We start from the raw sequence: 14,812 nt of genomic DNA, 5'->3' as shown, positions 1-14,812 counted from the left end.
GCTCTATACCCAGGCAGAGCAGTAGGATCGACAATTCTGAGTCTGGTGTCTGCAGTCCTCTAGAGAGAACTCCCTTTGGCTTTGGGGAACAGCACTGGTTTTTTATGCTAACATTTATGGAATATGGCAGACATTGTTCTAAACATATATCATGTATTGCCACATTTAATCCTACTATGAGTTGGGTAATGTTATTATCCCATTTCACAGATGAGGAAACAGACAAAGAGATGAGGCAACTTGCCCAAGGCACAGCTGGGATTCAGGCTCGGGAGTCTCAAGTCTCGCTCTTATCCATGTCCTATCCTACAACCTACTCTGTGATAACTCTGTGAGTACCTGGAGAAGACTCTGACCTCCCTACTTCCCACTCCCTCCCTGGACAGAGAGAGACCACTTGCTGTCATTCTCCTGCACATTTAAAAAGACAGTTTTTGCATCCTCATCTAAGCCTTCTCTTTTCCTGGCTGAACATGACCATCTTTTTGCTTTTCCTCATGTGGCAGAGCTTCTGCTCTCCTGACCACCCAGCTTGCTCCTCAGTGGGATCCCTCCATCCTGTTTCATTGTCTCCTTTGAAGTGATGGACCCAGAACTGAAATCCACATTCAAGTTGTCCAAACTGCGCCATGTGAGCAGAATTAGGAAATCCTTTCTGCCCGTCACCCCTATACAAGCACAGCAGAAGACAGGGTTAACTTTGGAGACAGCCAGACCTTCTCTGCAAATATCTGTTGGGCATGAGAGAGCCCTGGCCCTCAGGGAGTGCACAGTCCCGTGAAGGAGGCAGCAGGAGAACTGGTCACCGGAGTGAAATGTGCTGAGTGAGGGGGCACAGAGGAGCGAGGACTCTGTGACTGAGTCCTCAGGGCCCTGAGAGGCTCCACTCAGGCAGAGCTGCTGATCTGGGTCTTGAAGAGTGACTAGGAGTCCATCAGGTGATCTAGAGGGGCAGGGAGAGGGGACAGTGCGTGCAGAGATGTGGAAGTGTGCAAAAACACAGAACATTCCAGACCCTGTCCAGTGATGGTGGCCAGATCACATGTGGATCTGACCCTATGGAAGGACAGAGCACCCTGATGGCAGAGGGGACCTGTGAGCTCCTTACCATGGCTTGATTCCTATGAACTCAATGGAATTTTCAGTTCACCAAAACCCTGGGTCCTTTTCACCTTTCATGTCATAGATTTGTTAAACCAAAGTCCAGAACTTTCTACTTATTCCAAATGAGTCTCAAACTATTAGATCCTGCCCATTACTTCAGTCTGCCTGGGTCCTATTTCTGCATCTAAATTGCTAATGATCTCTCCCAGTGCTGCATCATCTGCCCTTGATGTTATTGATAAAAATACCCAGAATAGCAGGCTCGGGCCAGAGACTTGGTGCCCACCACTACAGACCTCCTTGGAGTCACCATCAGTCAGCATTGCCCAGGTTACATGTTTAATCAGCTAAAAAAAAAAAAAGATAGCGCTAAGTCATGTCCGAATCTTGGGACCCCATGGACTATAGCCTGCCAAGCTCCTCTGTCCGTGGGATTTTCCAGGCAAGAATACTGGAGTGGGTTGCCATTTCCTTCTCCAGGGGATCTACCTGACCCAGGAATCGAACCCATGTCTCCCGCATTGCAGGTAGATGCTTTACCAACTGAGCTATGCACAAAGCCCTTAATCAGCTATGCAGTCTTCCAAATAAAAGCACCTCTAGCTCACAACTGGCCAATTTTGACTATGAGGAAGTCACGGGAGACATTATCAGCTGGCTTGCTGAAATCCAGATATACACCACATCATCAGCACTTCCCTGATCAACCAGCTCAGCAGCCCTATTAGAAGAGACTTGGTTTGTTTCAAGTGGACCCTATAGCTCTTTAGGGATCTGTGCTTCCATTGTTAACAGGCACAAACCATTTGCTCAATGGCATACACTGCAGTTTCTCTGGGGTTCCCTCGTACCTGTGGGTATGCAGTATACAGAATCTAAAGTGTCCTCCTTTTGGAAAACTAGGGGTCTTGCCCAGCCCTGGAGCTCTCTCCCCTTTGCTCTGTCTGTGAAAGATTAACAACAGCCTTGGAGAAAGCTAAGCCCTTCACTCTTTGAAGCCTGGCCTGGGGCTGGGTGTTCTGGTTGGGGAAGGGCACTGGGGCTCCCTTCCAACCTTCTCCTGCTCCTCGGGCATGTTCTCACCAACCTTGGGCTCCAATCCCAACTTAGCAGAGCTATTTTTTTTTTCTCTCCAGACTGAAGATTACTTTTGAAAGAGAAAAGAGCAACAGGGTTTTGGCATTTTATCGTCTTCTCTGTGGTGCTTTGTATTGCAAGCTCAAGAGTTTAAACTTCATCTGGTAAGTAGAGAAATCACTGGAGAATTTTGGGAAAAAAAAAGAGTGATCTGATCCTATTTTAGGTAAGAGGTTTTAAGGTTTTCGACTGTTTAACATCATTACTAATCACTTTTAGCCTCAACACTGAACACTAGCAGTTGCCTATAAGTGTGATAGGCAGAGCCAAATATACTAGCTAAGGTGGACCATTTTATCTTTAGTGTGAGGTGGAAAGGGGAAAAAGATATAAGTAGTGTTCGGAGTCTGATAGACCTGGGTTTAAATACCAGTTCCATCACTTAAAGACTGGGGACCTTAAACAAGCATCTTACTACTTCTAAGTCTCAGTTTTCTCATCTGAAAAATGGGAATAAATAATTGTACCCTCCCCACAGAATGGGTGTGAGGATAGAGATAACGAGTGTAAAGTGCCTGGCTCCACAGACGGAGAAAGTTCAAGAAGCCATCTTTCACTGGCATCCTTCAGTGTCAGTTTTAGGATTACAAAGTGGTTACCCTGCAGGGCTCCTGGGTGCCCCAAGACCAGAGGATGTACTCCCATAGCAGCCCAAAGGGAGTGGGGCTCTGTGCAAGCAGGCATGGATGGAGGTGGTGCCTGCTTGCTGCCCAGCTCTGAGCTGATGATGCCAAGGGCTGGCAGGGCCCCAACCCCTGAGTGACCTGCAGGGGAGGCTGGCACCAAATTCCTAGAGTCCTGATCTACCGTCCCACCCTAATTGGCTCTGCCTGGGTGTGTGTTTTGTCAGGAGTTGCAGGGTTAATGGCTGGAAGAACCGGTTTTAAAACATATCCTCAGGAGTTGGTCTGGGTGACTCTTCAGAGGAGCCTGGATGGGAGGCGCCAGGCCCCAGAACTGGAGTGTGTCCCAGGGCCCCGCCTGAGGTGCCCACAGCTTCCTGCACATGCGGCCTATCACCCCCCACACACCTGGGCTGCCTCCTCCCACCCAGTGTGGGTGAGCAGAGAAGGAAAATGAAACAAGCCTGGGGACAGATTGTTGGGGAGGTGCCAGCCGTCCCTCATCCTACTGTCATCCCAAGCTCCAAGGCTGGCCTTGCAGCCTTCCAAGCTGAGCAAAATAGCTCTGGAGAGCACACAAGGCTACTCTGACTTCTGACCTGGGACCTGCTGGCTCAGGCCATCAGTTTATCCTGGCCGGAAGTAGCCACATTTTTTTCCCACTGAATGCATTTCCATCCAGATGCCCAGTTCTTTACTGCAACGTGAATTCTCCCATACTCACTTCAACCCTGTCAAGAAGACTGGAGCTTTCTAAACACTAACACAGCACCTTGGACAAAATGCTGAGGGCTTCACAGGATGACTTTTTAGTCCTCATGCCAATGATCTACCTTTACTGTCCCCATTTTACAGATGAGGAAACTGAGGTACTTGAGAGCTCAGATACCTTGCTAAAAAAGCTACATACCTAAGCAAGAGGCAGAGTTGGGAATTGAACTCCTGAAAGTTCTCCCTGCTCTGTATTCTATTTCCTCTCCTGTGATAAAAATTTGGGGACCTTGGAGACCTGGCAGGGAAAAGTGCCAGTCACTTAGCCCAGTTCACTTCCTCTGGTGACCTTGACCTTGTCCAGGTAAAAATAGTCACCAGACTCTCCAGTGACCAGGTTATTTGGACTTTCAGGACCTTTGGAGCAGGATGTAGGACTGCTCCATCCACCACCCTCACTGCCCCCTACACACACACACACACCTGGCACTCCTCTTCCTCCTCACACACACACACACACACACACACACACACACACACACCTGGCACTCCTCTTCTTGGGTCCAGGCAGCAGCAACCATAGCCCTTGGCCACCGGAAGATTCTCTTTTTTTAAATGTGTTTTAAAAAATTAGATTATATATATGTATGTATGTATGTGTATACACACACACACACACATAATTTAGTATCTTAGCCATTTTTCAGTGGAGAGTTTAGCAGTGTTACTATATTAACATTGGTGTGAAACAAATCTGCAGATTGTTTCCAACTTACAAACCTGAAACTATACCCATTAAACAGCAATCTTCCTTTTCCTTCCCTCTTCCCCAGCCCCTAGAAACTACCATGCATTCTCCTGTCTCTATGATCTTGAGTTTTAGATAGCACATCTGTAAGTGGAATCATATGGTATTCTGTCTTTTGTGACAGACTTCTTTCACTTAGCATAATGTCCCCTAGGTTCATCGTGTTGTAGCATGTGACAGGATGTCCTTCCCTTTTAAGGCTGAATGATATTCCATTGTCTGTATAAACCACATTGTATTTACCCATTCACCTATTGATGGACACCTGGGTGGCTTCCACCCAGTGCTGCTATAAACATGGGTGTGTAAATATCTCTTTGACACTCTGCTTTCAATTCTTTTAGATATATACCCACAAGTGGGGACTGCTGGATCATATGGGAGTTCTATTTTTAATTTTTTGAGAACCTCCACATAGTTATCATAGAAGCCGCACCATCTTACATTCCTACAAACAGTGCACAAAGTTTACAATTTCTCCATATCCGTGCCAACACTTGTTATTTTCTGGTGTGTGTGTGTGTGTGGAGACTATCCTGTTGGGTGTGAGGTGTGAAGACTTAACTCTTAAGCATGGAGTCCTGCACACACTGACTGGAGACTTGGACTTCCCAATACCAGGACTGAGACTCACACATGACAACAAGAGCTCTTGTTACATTTTCCTCATGACCAAAGCAGCCAAGTGATTCTTGCTGACTTGCTGAAAAACCCTGGACATTACAACTTCGTTTTAGAGAATCCCTGAGGAACTGCCATGGATCAGTGAACTTCCCTGCGTGAGCAGTATTTTCAGTGGGTGTTGGGCAGACATTAATGAACATAAGTTCCAATGCAGGCAGAGATGTTGTCTTGGTCATCTCTGCATCCCCAGCACTCGGCACATGGAACATGCTCAGAAAGATCTGTTGAATAAACAAAGAAATGGGTAGCTTTCTAAGACTATTGAAAGCTGTCCCTCTGAGCTAAAGTGGTCCAGAGTGATAACCTTTCGCAGCCTGTCTTTGGTGGCTTGCAGACTGTTTTTCATGAAAGCCCCAGCTGCCCCTCCCTCCTTGCTCTAAAGCATTATGCACCTGGCTTCCAGCCGCCAGCCCACTCCTGTCACCCCCTTCTCTACAGAATGACTCTGGACTTTGTCATTCTGACAAGGCTGACAGGGAGAGAGTTTTAAAAGTTTGAGAAGGGATGCCTTTGAGGGAGGTTTTGACAGGCAATGATAAATTGTCAGCTTTGCTTCAAGAAAAACAAAGTCTATCCTGTCCTTGCTCCTTGCAGGGAAGATTTTTTAAGCATCTCAGCACTTTTCTGTGCAGTGAGATCTAGCAGTTCACCAACCCCACCTCCAGACACAAAGACACTGCAGTGGGGAATGAGAATGAGGGGGTTTCAGGCTAATACAGATACAACAAAACTTGCTTCCTCCATGATGGTTTGAGGAAAGGGCAACAAGTGTGAAGAGAGTTGATGCCAGCCCTGTTGTCAGAGTCTGGGGAATTCAGTGAAAGAATCCTTATTGTAGGCCTGGCCTTGTTCTCTGTTCTTGACACATACTAACTCATTTAGTCCTGCCAACAGTCTTGAAGGATGTATATTGATGTCACACCCATTGTACAGATAGGAAAACCAAGCCACTGAAAAATCAGGTCATCCGCCCACAGTCACACAGACCGTGGGATTTGGATCCAGATGTGTAGTCTCAGAGTCTGGGCTCTTATCTGTGAACCACGCCAACTGTCCTGAGTCTGTTATCAATTCATTTGCTAATTCAACAACCACTTCTAGAGAGCCTAAGATGTGGCAGGGACCATGCCTAGCAACGAACAAAACACAGGTCTCACCACCCAAGGCTAACAAGGACATTTACTCCACAGGCATCTGGTCTCTGAACGGAGACCAGGGTTAGTGGGAATCCAGACCCACAAATCACCAAACCAAATTCAAATTCATTTCGTGATCAAGAGAGTCCTGACAGACTACTTTCCAGGAGTCAAAAGTTAACCTTTTTTTTTTTTTTTTCTTTTTAAAGAAAACAGCATTAAGGGTGTTTTAAATGGTGACTCTGGCCTCAGGAGAGAGACTTTGGAACATCCGGACTGAAAAGGGAGCCATTGCTGCTACTGCTTCAGCCTTCCCACAGAACACACCTGCCCATCCAAGAGCCAAGTAATGCCAAGTTTCCTCATGAAAATGCCAAATGAAGTCACGAGAAATATCAACTGATACTAACAGTGGCCAAATTCCTGCACAGGAGTAGGATGAGAGGAGCTAAGAGCTGCCCTTAGCTTCTCTGGGGAGACCAGCCAAGTAGCACTTTCTCATCAACTCCAATAAACCGTGGGGTGTGTGTGTGTGCAAATACCCTGCATTCTACAGATGTGTTGGGGAAAGATGGAACACTCATGTATCTCTATTTGTGGGGCAGTGGGCAGTTCAGAGCACAGACCTGGGTTTCATCCTGGCCCCCCAGCTCATTCAGGCAAATCTGTCTCTCCTTCAGCCTCCACATCTGTAAAATGGGACTAATTTCTAATCATGTACCTTCTGCACGGGGTGGATGTAAGGATGAAAGAAGAGAATCCTGTTGAATATTTAGTACGGTGTCTGGCCAGAGAAAGGTACCAGAAGGGTCAGCTAATATTCTCATCTATATTATCTGCAAAAAATTTCACAGACTTTGAAATTCACTACATGTAAATAAATGTGCTATGAACAGTATATAAAAGTATTTGTTCTATATTGCTCAAAGTTAAAGCTTTATCCCCATCAGACACACGGTAGGGCCAAGGCCCATATTTCTTCCCCTTTTCAATCAGGTGGCAGTAGGAGCAGGAACCTCAACGTCCAGTTCAAGGGTTTGCCTGGTGGCTCAAACTTCCTCCCTTCAGCTCTGGCTTCAGTCCATTGCATCTGCTCAAAATCAGAGAGTTTTGCCCACCCCACTCATCCTGACTTCCAGGCCCCTCTTAGGTTGGCTTCCCAGGAAGCAGACTCTTTTGGGTACCCGTAATTTGGCAAGGAGAGGCTCCTAGAGGAAACCAGTAAGGGCAGCAGTACAGGGGAGGAGAGGAGGTCCATACATGGTGCGGTCTCAGCAGAGCCTCATGGAGGGCGGCTTCAGGCTGACCCTGCCGGGGACCTGTGTGTGCACCTGTGTCTTCCCTGCCCTCAGGGACGGGAACCTGAAACACAGACCAGGGAAGACAGGCAGCAGGAGTGGGAGTGGCCCATTCACCATCTCTGCCAGTGACCTATTTGGGGGAACCTGGGCTTCCCATTGTCACAACTTTGGGTTCTGTGGGTCTAGAGAGCCTAATTTCCAGAAGGATGACATAGAAACGGTCTACTCAACCTAAATCTATGGCAGCCACTTGTTCATTTGGGGGCTTCTCATGCTGTAGAGAGAACATCAGGCAAAGAAAGAAGCCGCCACCCCAGCCCGGGTAATTAACCCTGATCGTTAGGAGGAGGCCCTGTCGCTGCTACCACGGGCCAGGCGAGGCTATGTGCGGAACTCAGGGCAACTGGAGGTCACTCCCACGCCTAGGGTTAACTGCGACCCAGCAATCATAGCCGGCATGGCCATGGTAACCGGGGCTCAGACTCTTCACAAATGAAGGGCTGGGTCACCCCATCAGAGGCAGCCAGCAGCAGTGCCGGCCGGCCGAGGGTGAGGGCTTGAGGAGGGTTATGTAGGTATCCGTTGCCTCCAGTCTAGTTGTAACAGTGAGGTCTGTGAGTGGTCCAACTAGTGCGCCTCTTGTAAGTTTTCCCTATAAATTGTAGCCAGTCTCCATGGTGAAAACTCCGTGATGAAGTGAAGTGACCCGGAATGTGGGATGTGAGCGAACGATGACGGCTCGCTCCAGCAGGTGCTCTCGGATCCCTTCTTGTGGTTTCGGTTTACCCCTGGCTCCAGTGTGCTTAGCTTCCCAGCCCCACTTTTGAAACCAACTGTCAGAGGTTGGGTTCCCCAAAGCAGGCTCCAGACAAGGGCTTGTGTGCACATAAAGTGAGGACCCTGGGAGGGGGTGGAGTGCAGGACAGGGCCAGGGAGGAGCCCAGGCTGGAGCTCACACAGGGAGCTGGGGCCTGACCCGTCACTGGTGCTGCAGGTGTTTTCTCTGAGCGGCCAAGGCCGTGCCGGAGCCCCCGGGGGCCATCTTGCCACACTCACCACAGAGCTAGTTTTGGAACCAAGGCCTGGGGTGCACAAGAGGTGGTAAAAAGGGACTGAGGGGCGTATGGGTGTAAGCACTGGCATTTTCTGTTACCAGCTTTACTACATAAATGCTTTTTGAGGTGCTTTGTTACCAGTAGGAATGAATTTGGGTCAAAAAAAAAATAGAAAACAGAACCAAGGGAACAAACAGTTAGCCTGTTCCAACAGGACCAGAAGACCACGTGTGCCCAGCTTGTCTCTAAGGGCTGGGGGAGCAAGGGAGGGCGGATGCACAGTCCTGCTCTCCGGAAGGTCCCCTCTGGCTGCAGAGAGGAGAAGCCACCTGTGGACTTCGCAAGCCACAGCCCAGCCAGCCCCCAGGCAGCCTGTTATTACAGGGCAGAAGGGAAGTACATGTCCCAGGAGATTAGAGACGGGTGAGGTCGCCCTGAACCTGAGAGGTGAAAAAGCAAAGCAAAATAGACAGAGAACTGGCATTGACAAATTCAAGACACAATTTGTTTCTTCAAATTACACTTCCTTAAGTTTTGCTTGGACTTGGAGTTATTTTCAAGCCAGGCAGGTTTCCAAGAGTCCAAAGCTGTTTTGAGAGCAAGCTCATTCGTTGGTTCATTTCTTGTGCCTTTCTTTCAGTACACGTTTATGGAAGGCCTGCTCTATAAACAAGCATGGGGCTGTGAAAAAGGAGACATCAGCCCTGCCCTTATGGAGTTTATGGTTTACCAGGGAGACAATCGCTACATAAACAACTCATAGGCATGGAAGTACAGGTTGTGATGGGCATCTTGGAGGAAAAGTGTAGAATGCCATGAGAGAAAATAGTGAGGTGAACTAAATTAACTTCATTTGTCAGGAACGATCCCTCTGAGGAAGTAACCTATAGATCGAGGCCTGAGGATGAGTAGGAGGTAGACTATGGAGGGGAAGGAGGTTGGGTCTTGGTGGATTGGCCTTCCTGGGCAGAAAGAATAGCCTGGAGTTGGGGAAGACGGGTTGACCTGAGGATCACACAAACCAGAGCAAGCAAAGCAGAGCACCCCAGATCCCCCAGAGGATCCAACCAGAATCTCCAGCATGTTTCTGTATGTATTCAGTGGGTGTAGGGTTTCAGAAGTGGAAGGGGACCTGGAGTGGTGATAAGCATTAGCCTTGAAACCTGCTCTGGTTCGGAGATTTAAATCAGACCAAAACAATCAACCTTTTGATAAAAGACAAGGCAGAGCGGTCTCAGCTTATAGCACCACACAACTCCAGGGGGCACTGTACACGCTGCAATCTTTGTGAAGACGGCCCCCAGGTGTGGGCAGTATGCAGTGTGTGTGGCCATCAAGTGTGTTTAAAACCAGAATTATGTGTCTTCCCTGATAGGCCAGTGGCTAAGATTCCATGCTCCCAATGCAGGGGGCCTGGGTTAGATCATTGTTTGGGGAACTAGATCCCACATGTCGCCACTAAGAGTTCATAGGCTGCTGCTAAAGATCCCATGTGCCACGACTAAGACCCAGCACAGCCAAGTAAAGTAAATAAATAAAATAAATAGTTTTAAGTGAAAGTCGTTCAGTTGTGTCCGACTCTTTGCAACCCCATGGACTATACAGTCCATGGGATTCTCCAGGCCAGAATACTGGAGTGGGTAGCCTTTCCCTTCTCCAAGCGATCTTCCCAACCCAGGGATCAAACCCAGTTCTCCTGCATTGCAGGTGGATTCTTTACCAGCTGAGCTATCAGGGAAGAAATATTTTTTAAAAACAGATTAAAAAATAAAGCCAGAGCAAGTGGGAAAGAAGCTCTCTGGAGAAGTCAGTAAAATAGTTTCATCACTGGGGAAAAAGAGGAAAACCTCATCATTGAAGCGATGAGGTTTTATTTTGTGAAGAAGTTGGAGGCCACTGAGGCAGAACAACAAAATGGAAATGTAATTGAGAAGAAGAGTTTTTCTCCTACAACAAAAAGGATTTGTGGAGCTTTCTGCCAGACAGATAAGATTGAAGAACACAGACAAGGTCCTACCTTCACAGAGCATACAGTCTAGTAGAGAAGGAAAGACACTAATATAAATAATATAAAAACACATGTGTCCTTGTACATTGAGATGAGGCATGCAGGAGAGGCCATGGGGTGGGGTGGTTGGAGGTATGTGCTAGGTCCTATGTCTAGAGTGTGTCAGGACACCTTCCTTGAGGAAGCAATGTTTCAGTTGTGATCAAAGGGATGATTGAAGGTTAATCAGGCCAAGGAGGTGGAGTTTCAGAGATTCCTAAACCTTTTTGACCACAGAATCCTTCTATCCCAAGGCACCTTAGCGCACTAGACAAATCTCTCTGGCAGTAGACTAAGGTAACCAGGGCACTATGCTATTTTTTCCTTTGAGGACAAAACCGATAGTGCAGTGCCTCACACTCGACTTGGTGCTTCTGTATCACTTTATTTTTAAGTTTATTTTTAATTGGAGCATAATTGCTTTACAATGCTGTGTTAGTTTCTGCTGTTACAACGTGGATCAGCTGCAGCTTCCCACTAGCAATCTATTTGATGCATGGTGATGTGTATATGTCAGTGCTACTCTCTCATTCATCCCATCCTCTCCTTTCCACACCGTGTCCACAAGTCCATTTTCTCATGTCTGCATCTCTGTTCCTGCCCTACAAATATGTTAATCAGTGCCATTTTTCGAGATTCCATAATATGCATTAATATACGATGTTTGTTTTTCTAACTTACTCAATTCTGTGTGACAGACTCTAGATTCATCCATATCACTACAAATGACCCGACTTCGTTCCTTTTTATGGCTGAGTAATATTCCACTGTGTGTATGTACTGTTAAGCTCCCCTGACAACCCTGCGTGGGTGGTCGTAGTACCCCCACCTACAGACAAAGCTCAGACATGTCGAGAGGCATACCCAGTGCCCACTGCCTCACAGCTGGTGAGGTGCAGACCTGGAACTAGAGCCAGGGACAACCAGGTCACCAGATCCCAGACTGCTCCCACAGGGGAACACAGCGTTATTAACTGCATAGTTGTAAGGCTGATGCTTGGATCCTCAGAGCCTTCATTTACTAGCTGAAAAGCCTATGCTTCTGAACCAGACCTGCTTCCTCTTAATAACCTAAAATTGGCTGCACTGAATCAGACCCAAGGTCCACTGCAGAGGAAGCACATGGCTGTCCTCAGGGAGGTCAACTTTAAAGGCCAGAGCCCTACCCCAAGCGTCCTGCTTCTCTTTAATAGCCTGCTATTATGTAAACACCACGCAGATCAAGAAACAAAAAGATACCTGTGCCTCTTACTGACACAACACCTCCTCTCCTTCCTAGAGGTGACCAGTGTTCTGAACTATTCTGACCTAGTAATTCTCCTATTGTTACTATAACAAATTACCACAAACTTAGTGGCTTTAAAACAACATATATTTATTCTCTTATAGCTCTGGAGAGTAGAAATCCAAAATCACTTTCACTGGGTTAAAACTCAAGGTGTCTGGGGCTTCCCTGGCTCAGCATCTGCCTGCCCGTGCAGGAGACACAGGTTCGGTCTCTGATATGGAAAGATCCCAAATGTCTTGGAACAAATAAGCCCATGAACCACAACCATAGAGGTTGCGCTCTAGAGGCTGGGAGCTGCAACTATTGAAGCCCAAGTGCTCTAGAGCCTGTGCTCTGCAACAAGAGAAGCCACTGCAATCAGAAGCCTGCACACTGCAGCCAGAGAGTAACTCCCGTTCACCTCACGCAACTAGAAAAAGCCCAGTCAGCAAAACAGACTCAGCACAGCCAAAAGTAAATTAATTAAAAAAAAAAAATCAAGGTGTCTGCAGGGCTGGTTCTTTCTGGAGACTTCTAGGGGAGAATCTCTTTCCTTCTCTTTTCCAGCTTCTAGGGGCCAACTGTACTTCCTGACTTATGACCTCTTTCCAACATCTTCAAATTCAACATCGCAGCTTTGACTCTCCTGCTCCCTCTTATTAGAACCCTTATAACTGGACTGAACTCCCCTGGATAATCAAGGATAATCTCCCCATTGCAGAATCCATAATTAAATCACATCTAAAAAAATAACTTTTTACCATATTAGGTCATATATTCTCAGGTTTAGGGGACTAGGATGTAGATATCTGTGTGGGGGGGTAGGGAATGTTATTTGGCCTACCACAGACCATAATGCTAGATTCATTTTGCTTGTTTTAAAACTTCATGTAAATGAAATCACACACTCCTTTAATGATATCTTTTGATTTTAGAAAGCTTTAAATTTTAGAATAATCTAACTTATCAATCTTTTGCATTAAGGTTAGCACCTTTTTGTCTTTAAAGAAATAGCTGCTCACCTCAAATAATAAAAAAATAAATATGTTTCTTCTTGTCGCTATAAAATTTTACCTACACATTTAAACCCACAGTTCGCCTAGAATTAGTTCTAGTGGACAGTGTGAGGTACTTATGAAGGTTCATTTTTTCCTGATATGTATACCCAAATGACCCAGTATGATTTGGAAAAGATTACCTTTGCCTCACCGATCTGAATTGCCACTTCTGTCTTAATCTAAGCATCTGATTCACACCATATAACACTGCCTTAATTATTGCAGTATTTAAAATAAATCCAGACAATCTTTGGTGCAAAGTTTCCAAATCTGTACTTCTTCAAGATTACTTTGGCATTCTTGACCTTTTGCATTGTCATAAATTTTAGAATATGTTTACCAACTTCTTTGAATTTGACTGAGACAATGAATCTGTTGATTATTTGAGAGAGCATCTGTACAATATTGAATCTTCTAATCCCTGAACAATTACTTGGGTTTTCTTTCACTTAACTCAATGACATGTTATTCTCTTGCACAAAGGTGTTTCACATCTTCCATTGGATTTATTCTTCTGGAGATGCACTGTTTTCTATGCTGTTATTACAATGCTATAACATTATTCAAAAATTTCATTTTCTGATTATTTCTGGTATATAGAAATACAATTGATTTTTTATATTGATCTTACCTCCAGCTAGCTTGCTAAATTCTTTTACTAATTTATGTAGTCTAATATATTCTTTTGGATCTCCTCCCTATAGTTATATCTATATAAATAATACATATATACACACATATTCATATATATTTCTGTATATTATCCATGATGCTAATGAATAACGGCAGTTCTACTTCTGCCTTTTTCATCCTCATATCTTATTTCTTTTTCTTTCCTTACCAACCACACGAGCTATGAACTTCTAGTCCAGTGCTGAACAGATGTGATAAATGACATCTTTGTCTCATTTCCAAATTAGGGGGGATCATGCTGTTTGCTATAGGGTTATCTATAGGTATCCATTAAAAGATTATGAGAGTTCCTTAAATTTCTAGCTTGCTAAAATTTTTTTTAAAAAATGAATGAATATTGAATTGTATTTAAATGCTTTTTCTATAACTATTAAGATGATAATAAGATTCCCCCCTTTATTCTGTTCATGCAGTAAATTACATTAGTTGAATTATCTTAGCTTTTTATTTTGACATTAATTTTAGATTTACAAAAGACTTGCAAAACTAGAGTTCTCAGGTGCCCTGAACTTAGGTGCCCCTAATGCTTGTTTCATGTAACAATAGGACAAGTATCGAAACTCAAGTAATTAGCACTGCTATAATATTTTAACCATCACTTTAGTTCAATCGCTCAGTCGTGTCCGACTCTTTGCGACCCCATGGACTGCAGCACGCCAGGCCGCCCTGTCCATCACCAACTCCCGGAGTATACTCAAACTCATGTCCATTGACTTGGTGATGCCATCCAACCATCTCACCCTCTGTCATCCCCTTCTCCGCCTGCCTTCAATCTTTCCCAGCATCAGGGTCTTTTCAAATAAGTCAGCTCTTTGCATCAGGTGGCCAAAGTATTTGAGTTTCAGCTTCACCATCAGTCCTTCCATTGAGTATTCAGGACTGATTTCCTTTAGGATTGACTGGTTGGATCTCCTTGCAGTCCAAGGAACTCTCAAGAGTCTTCTCCAACACCACAGTTCAAAAGCATCAATTCTTTGGTGCTCAGCTTTCTTTATAGTCCAACTCTCACACCATACCTGACTACTAGAAAAACCACAGCCTTGACTAGATGGACCTTTGTTGGCAAAGTAATGTCTCTGCTTTTTAATATGCTATCTAGGTTGGTCATAACTTTCCTTCCAAGGAGTAAGCGTCTTTTAATTTCATGGCTGCAGTCACCATCTGCAATGATTTTGGAGCCCCCCAAAA

General features: G+C 45.5%; 1 long non-coding RNA gene across 1 annotated transcript; it reads left to right on the top strand.

The window, feature by feature from the left end:
• The first annotated feature begins 213 nt into the window (after positions 1 to 213).
• LOC122422922 lies at positions 214 to 7,023 on the top strand. The gene is made up of 3 exons (XR_006264017.1): positions 214 to 331; positions 2,241 to 2,345; positions 6,413 to 7,023. It is a non-coding gene; the product is annotated as an uncharacterized LOC122422922 (long non-coding RNA).
• Positions 7,024 to 14,812: the final 7,789 nt, after the last annotated feature.

Source organism: Cervus canadensis, chromosome 20 (genome assembly GCF_019320065.1).
Source record: "Cervus canadensis isolate Bull #8, Minnesota chromosome 20, ASM1932006v1, whole genome shotgun sequence".
In the NCBI taxonomy this organism is placed as follows: domain Eukaryota; kingdom Metazoa; phylum Chordata; class Mammalia; order Artiodactyla; family Cervidae; genus Cervus; species Cervus canadensis.
Note: the sequence above shows the minus strand (reverse complement) of the source record. Positions and strands in the feature narration are given on the sequence as shown.